Genomic DNA, 14,753 nt, shown 5'->3' with positions numbered 1-14,753 from the left:
ACGCCTGCCCCCATACATGTCACGGCATGGGCAACGGACAAGATACCCTCCTCCCCACCTCCACCCTCACACACAGACTGGCACAGGGGCAGGAGGGAAGCCCCCAGGAATCAACCTGGCCTTGCCACAGAACACAACCATTGGGTTCTCCTCAGGGCCCTCCTTCCTTGGCCCCTTCCCTCGGCAGGGCCAGGTAGCTGGGGGACACCCCTTCCTGCGCATCACAGAGTCCAGGCATCTGCTGCCCCCTGCTGGCTAGAGAAGGGATGGCCGCCTGGCCTGCGGAGCCAGGCCTAGGGTCTGGACTGGTGGGACATCCAGCATGCACCCGGTCCTCAGAGCCACTCCTCCCCTCAGCTGCTTCCCTTCCGAGATCCTGGTGAAGGTTGTGAGGAGAAAGTAGAAGAAAGCCCACTGGCGCAGCCGGATCCCTGGGCAGGAAAGAAAACTGGAACAAACACACTGACCTTTATTATATTACCAGACAGGTAAGCACTTAATATGAGCCAGGCACTGTCCTAAGTGCTTTACAAATATTATGTCATCTATCCTGTAAGACAGGTACTAGCACTAGTCCCCATTTTACAGATGGAGGGAGTGAGGCAAAAAAGTCTCAGAGTTACACAGACAATGGGCTCGGGGGGCAGGGCAGGGTGGGGGGTGCACCAACGTTCAAGAGGGACCAAGTAGAGGTAGAGACACATGGACACAGCTACAGAAACATGGGAGAGGAGGGGGCAGGGAAGGGGTAAGAAGACAGCAGAATGGCCAGGAGAGGGAGGAGAGGGAGGCGGGCTCCCCTTTGACCCCAGGGCCCCAAAGATGCTATCAGGCCAGACCCAGGCCGGAAAATCCTTCCTGGATCCCTCCACATTCCGGCCTCTGCTGGGCTCGTTTTACAGCCTCGCGGTGCGGCCGGACACTGTTTATGGCAGCCCCATTCTCCAGCTCTTGTCTCCAGGCCCCAAAGGCATCTGGCCAGGCTAAGGGAGGCTTGTGGGGGCAGGAGTCCCCCGCCCAGCTTCCCAACCCCTCCTTTGAACCCTGCTGGGTGCCGGAAGGAGGGGGTTGGGTGGGCGTCACAGGGCCCCTTCCAGGCTCCTTACTGCATGTCTGGGGGAGGAGGCAGACCCCCAGGCAGGGGCCACCTCCCAAGGACCACTGAATCCCAGCCCAGCAGGTCCTTGCTTGTGACCTTGGGCACATGCCTTAATATGATTTAACCTTCCCAAGCCTCAGTGTACCCTTCTGTAAAATGAAAATAATAGTACCTCATGCTTTTTTGGAGAATTTGACATAAAGTGCCAGCCCCAAATTGTAGCCAATATTATTAGCTACTATAGAGTTTGTAAATAAGGCAAAAACTAAAGATTCCCACCCCATTTAGTGGTCCTAGAAATTTTCTTCTAATTCTACCCCAAGGCAGTCCCTAGGGTGCAAGCTTCCTCTGTCCCACCTCTCAGCTCCCTGGGTGCCACCTCAGACCCCTCAGCCTCCACACCCTTCTGCCTGGGCTTGTGTGTGTTGCCCTCTGCTGGCAATGGGGAGAACTGCACACTCCTCTCCCCTCTGCTACTGAGAAACCTGAGGCTTTGGAAGGAGAGGAAGCTCAGGGAGGCGGGAGGTTCTCTCCAGCTTTCCAAGTATCTGGGACAAGACACCTCCTTTGCAGCAGTGTCCCAGCCTGACCAAGACTGGGGACAAGAGAGAACATGGAGAAGGAAGAATGTCTGTGATGCCCCCAAAGACGAAAGGGGGCCTGCTAGGGGTAGGAGGAAGCTGCCCCCACCACACACACACATACACACCGGGGAAGGGAAGAGTTTAATTGAGTCTGTCTGCAGGCAAGATAAAGACTCTCACAGAGCTGGAGCTGGTTCCCTGGAGTGTCTTCCAGATAACGCTCAGAACCTGGCTGAGATGGACAACTCCTGGGGATAATCAGCAGGGAAGAGCAAGGAACCTGCTTCCTCCACTCTCATTCCTGCCCTCCCCGCTCCCCCAGTCCCCAACAGACAGCCGGAGGGGTGGAAGTCAGACAAGAGGAAGGACTGGTAACTATGTCTGAGTCTGGGCTGCACTCCCCTTCCTGACCCCGAGGTGCTGAGAAGCCCCAGATCTCTCCTCCCCTGCTCACACCCATCCATGCCCACCACTGAGTGGCTTCATGCGAAGGTTCATCAGTCCTTTCCTCAAAGTCACCAGCAACAAGTCCTCGAGCAATGTCAAGGGCTGCAGGGCTGTGGTGCCCTCTTTCTGTGCCCCCAGACCCTCCGGTGGGTCTGCCCTCCCCCCTCCAATTCCTTTCCCACCCATGGGCCCCTCCCCAACACCACCACCCCCAGCCACGGAGAATTCCAAACAAGAGGCTGGTTCCAGGCCCTGTGTTTGTGTTTATCTCAGGACAGGCTCTGTCTTGTCAGAAGCTGCCCCTGCGCCTGACCCCCTGCCCTGCCCCCAGAGCTCTGCAGAGAGCATACACTGAACAGGGATGTGCCGCGGACAGGCCCTCCAGGGGCCAGGGCTGGAGGAGGATGGGGGTCCCTATTCTCACAGCAATCTGCACCACAACCAAGTGGGCTGGCACGTAGGCCTCTTCTCCCGAAAGGCCTTCTCAGGAGCCAGGTCACCCCTCTAGCTTGTTTCTCTTCCTCGGTAGGTATCCCTATATTCAGCCTCCCAGGCCAGGAGTCACATCCACCACCACCCCCTCCAGAGCCCCCTCTCAGCCCCAATGTCCCCTCAGGCAGCAGGGTCCAGGCCCTCCCTTTCCCTGTGCCTTCTCAGAGTGGGGTCTTAGGGAAGGGCCTGCAATGAGGGGCCCCAAGCGGAGGAATAAACACACAGCACATGGGAAAGAGACTGGAGATACAAAAATGAAACTGACCCCAGGAAGGTCATAAACAAAGCAGGACCTTCAGTAAATAAAGAGTGAAATTCACCATAAACAGAAAGTGAAATGGGCTATAATAGAGGGATGCCTAAAAACGGGATCACTGACCCCTTCCCAAGTGAGTGGTGAAGGGAAGGGGACCTGGAAGCACCTGACCCAGGGAGAAAGAGGCCTTGGGAGAGGGACAACATGAGGAACAAGAGCTTACAGCTATCTGAAGGGGCCCCACACTAGGTTATGAGTTGATAGGATCTCTAAACAGCAAGCAGATGGAGAGGATACTTACAGAATGACTGGCTGGTGTCAAGGGCAAGTGTAATCTGCCACCACTTCACCTTCCTTTTATCCTCCCATCTCCCCTCCCTCCAACCCCCTGGGGCAGTAGACTGAGTCCCAGAAAAGAGCCAAGGGGAAAGATTCAGAAGCTGGGGCCCACTCCAAACGTCAGGAGAGAGAAGGTCCTGAGTAGGGTAGGTTGTGTGGGAAAGAGGGCACACAAGGGTCATCAGATGCCCCAGCAAGAAAAAAGGAAGGAATACTGGAGCTGGCAGGGTTCCAAATCCAGAGGTAAAGAGCCATGTCCATCCTTCCCTCGTCCCTCTTATCTTCTGACTCTGTCTTACCTTGTCCTTCCTCCCTCCTCTGGTCTCTCCCTCCTCTGCTTCTCATCCTCTCTGGTGGCGTCTACACCATCACAAAGCATCAGGTTCAAAGGTGAAACTTGGAGTCAATCCCAGCACTGCTCTACTATATGACCTGACCGGTCAGACGGAGATTGTTGGACATCTGGCACAGTTAGAACTTGCCCCGTCTCTCTGTCTCCCCACCATGTCCACCCTATTCTCGCCCTGTCCACACACATACACACACACACACTTGCAAGTGCAAGTTCTCATTTCCCTTTCACCCCTGTGTGCATGTCCCCGCATCCATGTCCTGCAGCTGTCTGAACCCTGAAAGTCAGGAGGAGAAAGACGAAGTTGGTGCCTCCCCTTGCGAAGGGATCCAGGTGGACCCTGTTCTGTTCCTGATCTCTAAGCACGGGTGTGAGGGTAGGGCGAAAGATGGGGCCTATATAACTTCATAAACCTTCCCAGGACCAGGAGAAGGTCCAGCTGCTGCTAGACCCTAGATCCACAACCTGCTCCACTGCTGCCCCCCCCCCCCGCCATGCAATTACTATTCCTGGTGCACAGCTGGCTGATTAATGACCTGATTAATAATTACTCAGGCTAATAAAATAATTAATTAATTTGGCAAGCCATTATTTATCTGTTCATCCTCAGCCTGAAACTCTGCAACTAGGAGTTTGGGATTCTCCCCTCCAGGCTCTTTCAGAAATGTGATCATTAATATGGGCAGGGAAGGGCAGGGGGATGGGTCTTCTCCATCCTAAGACCCACCCAAGGTAGGAGCTGAGAGGGCCTGAGGGCTTTCTGAGAATGTGGATGGAAGGGCTTGCAACACACTGACCTGGCAAGCTCAAGCCCTGGAAGGGGCTGACCAGGAAGGTCTGGGGGGCCGGGGTGGGTTATACTTTTTTTGGGGGGGGGACACAACAGGGAGATTGGGGGGTGGGTAGCTGAGCACCCAGGTTTGAGGAATTCATGGATGTGTTCTCTCCAGCAAATGATTGATGACACCATTTTCAACAAATGATCTTTATCTCGCCTCTTGTCTCCCAAATTTATGATTTTGCCCCCAAGCCCCAGGCTAGACAAGCAAGGACCCGGTGAGTTCTGCAGTGGGGGTGGACTGACTTGGGGTGGGGTCCAAGAATCAGTGGGGTGTCTCGGGGTCTGTGCAGGGGGGAGAAGCCTCCCCCTTCCAGCTGTTTCTGGGCCCTTGAGAAATAGAGTTCTGCACAGAACTTAGATTTGGGTCTCCAGAACCTAGAGGGTCTGGAGCACCCCCCCTCCCCTGGGAACAAATAACAGGGAGAATGAAGGGACAGCTGCTCTCCTGGGGTTGGGAAAGGAAGCAGAAGTCCACCCCAGTGGTGAGGAAGGAAGATGACTGGCATGTCCAGTCAGTCTATAAACAGGCAGAGTTATCCCTGCCATGTTCCAGGCCCAGGGCAGAAACAAGACACGGATTCTCCACGTCCGTTGGAGCCGGAGCACCAGTGGGTCATTCACCAAGCATGTACAAGGACAAATAAAAACCAGCCCTTGGGGCACCTGGGTGGCTCAGTCATTAAGCGTCTGCCTTCGGCTCAGGTCATCATCCCAGGGTCCTGGGATCGAGCCCCGCATCAGGCTCCCTGCTTGGCGGGAGGCCTGCTTCTCCCTCTTCCACTCCCCCTGCTTGTGTTCCCTCTCTCGCTGTGTCTCTCTCTGTCAAATAAATAAATAAAATCTTTAAAAAAAATAAATAAAAACCAGCCCTTTCCCTAGAGGAGCTCAAGTACTTGTGTGTGTGTGTGTTGGTGGGGAGGGGGACAGACTTGTAAATGCCCCGGGGATAAGTGCCATAAAAAAGAGGTGTGTGTAAAATCCATGGGAGCACAGAAACATTCTGCCTGGGGGTGTCAGAGAAAAAAGTCCCAGAGAGGAGGGGACATTTGAACCGGGCTTTGAGGAATGAGTAGCGATTTGCCAAGAGAAAATGGAAAGTACGTGCGGAGGTACAGAAGGGCAGGAAGTGTTTGGAGAACTGTGAGCAGGGAGGCAAGGGGGTAACCTGATGAGACAGGAAGCCAAATTGCAAAGGATGGAAGGGCCCAGAGCAGGAGTCTGGACCCTTTCTTGCAGGCAAGGAAGCTACTAGAGGTTTAAGTAGGAGAGTGACCTGCTCTGATTGATGTTTTAGAAAAAGACTGTGGAAGGTACAGAGGACAGAAGGAAGGCAGAGGGTCCAGTTAGAAGGCTGAAGCATGTCTAGGCTGGGAGATCCGGAAGGGCTGACAGGTTGGGACCAGGCGGTGGCCAGGGAGCTGGGAACGGGCAGGTTGGATATTAAGCCTCCGTAAGTCACGTAAAGGCTGTAAGCATGAGGCTGAGATTTTCCTTACTACCCATTGCCTCCTGTCCAGAGTGTGCGGAGATGGGCAGGAAAACTGGGACTTTAATGAACCCACACTTCCAGGGGGTGGGTTGGAACTGGACCCTCCTCCAGAGAGCTGAGGAATAGAGGGAATTAGAGGTAGGCCTGGCTCTAGGGTCGGACGTCTGGCGTCCGTCCGGCTTCAGCAGGGGGTCGTGACCAGGAGGACAGAGATATGCTAAAACCTGCCCAAGTGGTAGCCACAGGGAGGGGGCCGCGCGGCGGTGCCCCCGGTGGCCAGCAGAGGGCGCGCGGGAAGCGGGCCGGACCGAGCGAAGGCGGCAGCCAGTGGCCGTGCGGGCCTGGGCGCCCTCTGCTGGGAGCCGGGTCTGGAAGCCGGGACTCCGGACTCCGGACTCCTGCAGTGGGGTCTCCCATCCCAGGCTTCTGGGGCCGCGCCCAGAATCCCGCAGGAAACTAGGGTCCAGCCCTGGAGAATCGGATCCCAGGTCTGGAACAGTCAGCTCTAGGGGCCACCCGTTTCATTCTTGGGGTCCCTGTCGAGCTAGCATCGCTAACAGTTGGCTCTCCAGCTTTTTGCTTTGATCGCCACCGGGACCTAGCACCTCCAAGAGCCTCGCATGTGTGTGTGAACATGCGTGTACCTATGCCTATGCACGCCGTGTCTGCGTGGCTTAAACTCCCACAATTGGCACAAAATTTGCACAAAACGAAATGCTATCACTTCCATTACCTAACAAAGTTCTCCTTTCAGCCGCCTGGGAAGTGAACAAGACAGTACATCCCCATTTCACAGACGAGGAAATGGAGGCTTCAAAGCGAGGTCACACGGTTAGTAAGTGCAAGACTTAAAACCAGGCCTTCACCCACGCCCACTCCCCGGCTATATTTGGTGTCCCTACTATGTGCTACTCAAGGTGTGGTCCCCGTTCACAGACGAAGGGTCACCCAGGGAAAGAAATGGGAGGAGGGAGGGGACTCCCGGTGCGGCTGGCGGGGGTAGTGCGAGCCTCCAGAAAGAGCCCTTTCCTAGGGGTACAGAGTGGACATTTCAGGAAGTGCCCTGAGCGCGCCAAAGGGGTGGGCGGGCGGGGGAGGTGCAGCGGGAGCCCCCGTGTAAATCTTGGAGGAGGTCGGTGCCGCCAGCGAGCGGTCGGAGACTCTGGCTCATACAGACACAGTTCTCCGCATCCGGCTGGGGATGGGTCCCCCCAGCAAGCCCCGGGGTCGCGAGGCCACCCAGGAGTCCGTCCCGGTGGGCGGGACAGAGTGAAAGTACCTGGTTGGAAGCTCGAGCCCCGCAGGCGCTTCCGTGGGGGCAGGGCAGTCGCCTCACCTCGTCTTCTGCTCCCTGCGTCTAACCTTTAGCTTTCTATATTCTCTCTCCTGTCCCCACTACCCCTGATAGGGTTTTCAGGTCATTTGCCTCCAGGCCCCGAGAACGACGTCATCATTCCCATACCCTACCACAATTCCCCGTAGGACTCCAACCGGGAAGTCCTTCTTGGTGTCTGACCACTATTCCTCCTGCTGCAGGTGCAGCTAAACCTAACAAATTCTGTCCTCACGGAAGAAAGTGAGTGCTTTAACTTTCCTTGCCTTAGCTAAACAATGCAAACCTCCTGTCCCTTACCCACGCTGACATCTCACTTCCCAATCCTAACAAGGCCTTCCTTTAGGGATGGAATTCTTTTCTCCTTCCTTTCATTGTCAAGGTAATCCAAGGTTGTTTCTGATTGGCGGCCCCGTCCCTTCCAATTTCCCCATCTCAGTATAGTACCTCCCCAGCTGTACCCATATCCAAGTCCCACGCGCCAGGGCCCATAGATGACCTCAGTTTCCCTGGTAGGGAGTTGCCCCGCCTCTGTGGAGCCTTCCTGTTTTGTGAGGGTCCTGCTTAACCGCATCTAGGTCATCTCGTCCCAGCTACTAAACAGGACACGGCCACATTCATTCATCTCAAAAACATTTATTGAGCGCCTACTATGTGTCTGGCCCCAGTTCCTCGCCTCGACTCCCAGCCCTCTGGCCGCTCCCTTGGCTGAAAGGAAGAAGCAGGAGACCCAGGAGTGCCGATCTCCAGTCCGTGGCGCGGGGTAAGAGAGCTGAAGGTCGTCCGCGATTGGGTCGAGCTACTGGGGTAGGGCGGGGTGGTCGGACGCCTGCGGGTCTGGTGCTCGGGGACCGCAGAGAGGACACTGAGCCAGGCGCCCCCGCCAGTGCTCGAGCCTGGCGCAGGATTTCCCATTCTTGGCGCAAGGAAGACCCCTTGTGGCTGTTGTGGGAAAAGCCAGCAAGAAAAGGGGGCTAGAGCGGAGAGGTGACAGTCCCCAGCCCGGAGTCCCTTCTAGGTCTAGCCTGCGGTAGAGACTTGTTCCCTGGGAGGGCTTGGTGGCTAGCTGTGCCCAGCAATCCTTCACCCCATTCCCACACCCTCAAAACCCAACTGGGATTTCGGAAATAGAGTCTTCTCTCCAAATCACGAGAAGAAAAACAGGTAACAGTAGCAAGTGTGACTGTGGTTAGACTTCTGGAAGGAATTCTCCAGAAGCGGATGGGAAGCAGGAGGACAGATCCCAAAGAAGGGATGAAAGAAGACAGGCTTTCCGACCCTCCCTTTCCCTGGCGTTGGGGAGAGGGACATCTCTGAGGCCCGGGAGGGTGTGGGATTATCAGCCCCCGCCCAGAGGCTGCTTCCCGTTCACAGTGGCCGAAGCCCCACCAGCAGGGCGGCTCAGGTGGTGTCGGCGCTGCCAGGGACCGCTCTCCCTGCACCTTAGGCTGGGTGGGGGGTGCACAAGGTCACCATGGGGACAGGGAGGGGACCCCATCCATGTTCGTCACAAGCGACCGTCAGGGTCCTGAGATGGGACCTGGGCGGGGAAGATGCCCCCCACACCCTGTCTGAACTCCTTTAGGGAGCCGAAGAGCACTAACGGTGCTGCGCCCCTTCCCCCAGCCGTTAACGCTCCTAGCTACAAGGCTCGGGCAGTGTGAATTTGCATATATTTGCATACCCAGCTGTGCACAGCTGCATCCGGTTTGGGGCCATAAATTCGTGGCGGGCGGCTGCGGGCAAGCGGGCCCCACGCGGGGCGGGCGCTCTCTCCGCGCCCCTGCGCCGCGCCTGTCACGCCCGGGTGCTGGCGGGTTCTCACGGCTCCCGGAGCAGCGGCCGGAGCAGCCCTGCCCTCCCCACCTCCCCCGGCTCGCGCCGCCTTCTGGGCGTCTGTGTGTCTCGCACGGCCGCCGGCCAGGCCTGAAACGCCAGTTCCCGGTTCCTCCGGCTCTCTGGGACTCGAGCCGGTCATTGTCTCCTGAATGTAGTCCCCTTTCTCTGATGCCTCGGACCAGGGGCTTCCGGTCAGATTTTCTTGCCGGGACTGGTGTGTAGCCTCCTAGGTGGTAGTCCTGCCTCCGGGGGTCCCTTGCTAAAAAACAGGGCTCATCATGGTCAACAGCTGGAAACTGTGGACTCCCTAGGCTTGCAGAAGAAAGCTTATATTGTTCGCTCATGCCAAGGAAAACCGCTCACATTGTGCCGGCATCTCTTTAGCTTTAGCCTCATCACCTGCATTGTAGCCAGACCCGGGCACACAGCCAGACTTCGGTTACACCAAACCGCAGATCCATTAAGCTCCCCGTGAGCTCTCTCCATCCACCTGGCGTTTACCTCTGCATTGTTTCCACCTGGACTGCCGCTCCCTGCTGAGGTTGACAAACATCCTTCAGTCGGTATAAAACGTTCCCTCCTCTGGGGAGATCTTAAGCTCTCTCACCTCTGGAAACTTTTAATGGCATCTACCATATACACGTTTGGGTAACTGCACCCACCAGATTGCGGGGCCCCTTCAGTTAAGACAGAAACTGTGTCGGGGCGCCTGGGTGGCTCAGTCGTTGGGTGTCTGCCTTCCGCTCGGGTCGTGATCCCGGGGTCCTGGGATCGAGCCCCGCGTCGGGCTCCCTGCTCAGCGGGAAGCCTGCTTCTCCCTCTCCCACTCCCCCTGCTTGTGTTCCCTCTCTCGCTACCTCTCTGTCAAATAAATAAATAAAATCTTTTTTAAAAGACAGGAACTGTGTCTGCTCCTTGCTGTTTCCCATTTCCTAAGCACAGAGTCTGGTGCCTAGGAGATGCTCAGAAATACTGAAGGAGTGGAAGGAAGGAAGGAAGCTTGCGATTCTCCCAGGCACTCTGTATGTGTGGAGTACATACAGAGACACTCAGGGCTCTGCGGAGTGCCATCCCTTACATGATATCTGTGAGCCCACAGGTGAGTCCCTCCTCCCTCTCCAGTTCCTTTTTGGTCCAAGCACCCCTAAGATTGTGAGAGGTGAGAAACCAGGAGGATGAGTGGAGAGCTGATGCAGTGAGAGAGCACTGGACTCACAAGTCAAGAGGTTTAGGGTTAAACTCTAGTGCTCCATGACCTTGGAAAAGCAACGTTCTCTCTCAGAGGCTCTTTCCTCAACTGGGAATAATGAAAATATTATTGACCACTTAATAGGGACTTCATAATGATTGAACGAAATAGTTCATGAAATGCTTACTACATGTCATTGCAGGCAGATGACATGAGGTTCCCTCTTGCCCCTTTCCCTGGGGAGGACAGCACCTCCACTAAATGATCCACGCTAAGAAGAGTAAAGGATTGAGGTTTCCAGGATTCGAGTTTCACCAGTATGCATTCTTCAAGAACCTGTGGGACAGCAAGACATTTATCCCATGGGGTGGGGGTCAGACCTGCTTATGGACTTGATGGTCCTCACTGCTCTTCCCTCAATGGCTACCAGGGGGCAGCACAAACCCCCAAATCCCCGCAGGCTGCCTAACAGCTAGAGGCAGGCAACCCTTCTGGGCCATCTCCTGAAAACTGACTGAGTCCTGATCCCCAGCTCCCTCCCCTGTTCTTACCGTCCCCTCCCTGGCACATCTTGGTGTCCTCTCCCTCCCCCCATCCCCAGTGCCTCCTGCTTCTTCCTGTGGCTTTGTGTTCCCTTGGCCAATTTACAGCAGGCTCTCCCAGGCCCTTAATTGCCCAGCCTGCCCTTGATTGTGAACAGTCTTGCCTTAAGCAGGCACCCCAGCGTTGGGGGAGGGGCACAGGCAAAATCTCTGAGAACAGAATACAGCGGGGAATTCTGGGGAAGGCAGACCTGGATTCCAGGCCTGGCTCTTCCATTAATCAACTGACACCTGGGCAGATCACAAAGGGCCAAACTCTTGAGTTTTGAAGTGTAAATGCATTCAATGCAGGAAAGCTCCAGTTTGCTGGATGCTTGTCTTACTAAACATTGGTCCCTCTGACTCCGATGACAAGACCCTTCATTCCTTTTTTTTTTAATATTTTATTTATTTATTTTAGAGAGAGAGTGAGCAGGGGGAGAAGCAGAGGGAGAGGAACAAGCAGACTCCACTCTGAGCACAGAGCCCAACACAGGGCTTGATCCCATGAGCCCGAGATCATGACCTGAGCCGAAACCAAGAATCCAATGCTTAACCAACTGAGCTACCCAGGCACTCCCCAAGACCCTTCATTCTTTTTTTTTTTTAATTTTTTTATTGTTATGTTAATCCCCATACATTACATCATTAGTTTTAGATATAGTGTTCCATGATTCATTGTTTGTGCATAACACCCAGTGCTCCATGCAGAACGTGCCCTCCTCAATACCCATCACCAGGCTAACCCATCCTCCCACCCCCCTCCCCTCTAGAACCCTCAGTTTGTTTTTCAGAGTCCATCGTCTCTCATGGTTCTTCTCCCCCTCCGATTTCCCCCCCTTCATTCTTCCCCTCCTGCTACATTCTTCTTCTTCTTTTTTTCTTTCTTAACATATATTGCATTATTTGTTTCAGAGGTACAGATCTGAGATTCAACAGTCTTGCACAATTCACAGTGCTTACCAGAGCACATACCCTCCCCAGTGTCCATCACCCAGTCACCCCATCCCTCCCACCCCACCCCCCACTCCAGCAACCCTCAGTTTGTTTCCTGAGATTAAGAATTCCTCATATCAGTGAGGTCATATGATACATGTCTTTCTCTGTTTGACTTATTTCGCTCAGCATAATACCCTCCAGTAAGACCCTTCATTCTTAACGTTGACTTTATCCCCCCAAGAGATGCAGTCTGGATCCAGCTTCACACCAGAGAGGAGTGTGCCCAACATGGAGGGAATTCATCTAGGGTTCCAGCCCACTCCCACCTATAGAGCTTCGACCGGGCATTTTCTGGGTGAGACAACCAGCAACTCCGTTAGCACAGGAGGCCATAGGTGTGCATGTGTGTCAGGGATTGTGACATTCCTCGAGGCTGGGCACCACTGGAATGCCCTAACTTCTCCTCCCACTCTCCCGGACAGAAGGACTTGCTGAAACTGTCCCTGCTAAGACACTCATCACCTTTTTTTGGTGGCGGTGTCCAGGTCCCTGGACACAACCAAGATACCCCTCCCTCATGTAGTGCCTTCCCCCCCACTCCCTATCCATAGCTCACCTTTCTTACCTTTCTGTTTCCTCTTTCCTTTTCCTCTCCCCATATGCACCCACCCTTTCCTCTCCCATTTCCCCTCTCCTTTCTTCCAAGCTTAGTTTCTTCCTTCTCACCCTCCAGAAATCCTATCCTTTCTCCATCTCAATTGCTTTCCCCTGCTTTCCTCGGGGAGCTCTCCATCACCTTCCTCCAATTCCCCCATTCTGCCCTCTGTGCTTCCCCCACCAAGACCCGAATGATTTATGAGCCACTGTTTTGGAGATCCCAAACTCAGAAACAGCCTTCTAGTATTTCAAGGGACATAATGTGCAAACACGACTGCGGGGAGAGCCTCAGGGATAAGGGTATTGAGACCAGGGTATTGAGAGCATATAAGGGTATTGAGACCTGCAGAAAGCAGAAGGGCAGGAGGAAGGCCTGTGGGGCTGAGGCCAGAGGTGGCCGGACAGTCTGGGCAGTGAAGGTCTTGCCAACTATTGTTGGTGTTCTCGGGTGAGTTTCACCCCTGTTGGTGATGACGAAGACATCCCTTGATGTCATATCATGTCATTCTTTTTTTTTTTTAAGATTTTATTTATTTGACAGAGAGAGACACAGCGAGAGAGGGAATACAAGCAGGGGGAATGGGAGAGGGAGAAGCAGGCTCCCGTGGAGCAGAGAGCCCGATGCGGGGCTCGATCCCAGGACCCTGGGATCATGACCTGAGCCAAAGGCAGACGCTCAACCGACTGAGCAACCCAGGCTCCCCATCATGTCATTCTTTAAATTACGTTCCCATCCTTATTCACTGTTCATCCTATAGAAAGTCTGTAATGACCACCCCCCAAACCCCAACTCTGTCTTAGACCACGAGCTCCAGAAGGCAGGGTTGACATGGAACTCCCATGAGTAAAGCTCTTGGCTTTCAGAACTCTCCAGGATCCTCACGAGGAAGCAACAGAAGGCAAGTGGATACAGGGGAGACAAAGACACAGTTGGGGTGCACAGATATAGATCTGGGGGTCATGAGCCTTATCAAGAAGCAGTAGCTGAAATTATGAGAATGGATAAGCTATCTCAGGAGGAGGGAACAGTGCAATGAGAACAAGAGCTGAGAAGGGTAACCTTGGAACCACCACTATTTCAGAGGTAGAAGGCTGAGATAAAGCAGCCAGAGAGATAGGAGGGGGCCTTGCGGACCAGGGATCCTGCCAGAATCCATACTTCATACCTTCATGATCATTTTAAACAGTGACTGTTAAGGGGCACCTGGGTGGCTCAGTCAGTTAATCATCTGCCTTCTGCTAGGCTCAGGTCATGATCCCAGGGTCCTGGGCTCCCTGCTGGGGTGGGGAGGAGAGTCGGCCTGCTTCTCCCTCTCCCTCTGCCTTTCCCCCCTGCTCGTGCCTGAACACCCTTGCACGCTCTCTCTCAAATAAATGAATAAAATCTTTTAAAAAAATAAAAATAGTGATTGTTACGAATATATAGTGCTATGGAACTATTTTATGATGTTAAGTGAAAAAAAATACAAAATGGTATACACACTACATAAAAACAAGAATTTGCCTCATATGGACAAAATCCGGTCAAGCACAAAAACATAAAAATACATTAATTATATTAACATGATAGAATTACACTTTTTCCAATTTTTCCTTATGTTTTATTACAATAAAAGACAAAACATTTTGTGAAAAATGAAATTATTACTCAGTATTTGATGTGAGTCCCCCACCCCCCACCAGGAAACTGATACCCAGAGGGGGGAATTAATTTACCCAATATCACACAGCCTGACTGACAGGCTGTGAATGACAAAGCCTGACTTGAACTTTCACCTAATGATTTTTTTTCCCCAGTACCAGGGCTGTTCTGGGCTGGTGCTTTTGCTATATCTAGAGTGAGGTCATTTGTGAGCTTCTATTGCTTCCTAACCTCTCTCAATCCTGCCATTCTTTGTGCCTTTGGCCTTCCAACATGCTGACTGGCCTTCCAATAGCATGCTGCCCCTGAGGCCCTCTCTGGCCTCCCTGCCTTTCCACCTGAACAGACACATTGCCTACAATTTTCTGCTTCTGATCTGTATGGCTGTCCTGGTGCAGAGCTAAGAACAGCTTTTGTTTGCCTCTATTAACGACTTCTTCCTCTTGGCCCAGAGAAGCCCACATGAGCACCTTCCAAAGCTTGTGTGCAATCCAAAGCACCTTTCAATCATATTCATAAATAAAGATATGAGGATTATCTGCTACTTTGAATTACCTAGATCGTTGCTTCCCCTATTAGACTCAACTTGGACTCAGTGGGTTTAATTGATTCATATGAGCACAAACCTATATTGAGAGTTATTTCCGAATTCTCATATACACACAAACCTGCCA

Source organism: Phoca vitulina, unplaced genomic scaffold, assembly GCF_004348235.1.
Source record: "Phoca vitulina isolate PV1807 unplaced genomic scaffold, GSC_HSeal_1.0 scaffold23, whole genome shotgun sequence".
In the NCBI taxonomy this organism is placed as follows: Eukaryota; Metazoa; Chordata; class Mammalia; order Carnivora; family Phocidae; genus Phoca; species Phoca vitulina.
This window is presented reverse-complemented; position numbering follows the sequence as displayed.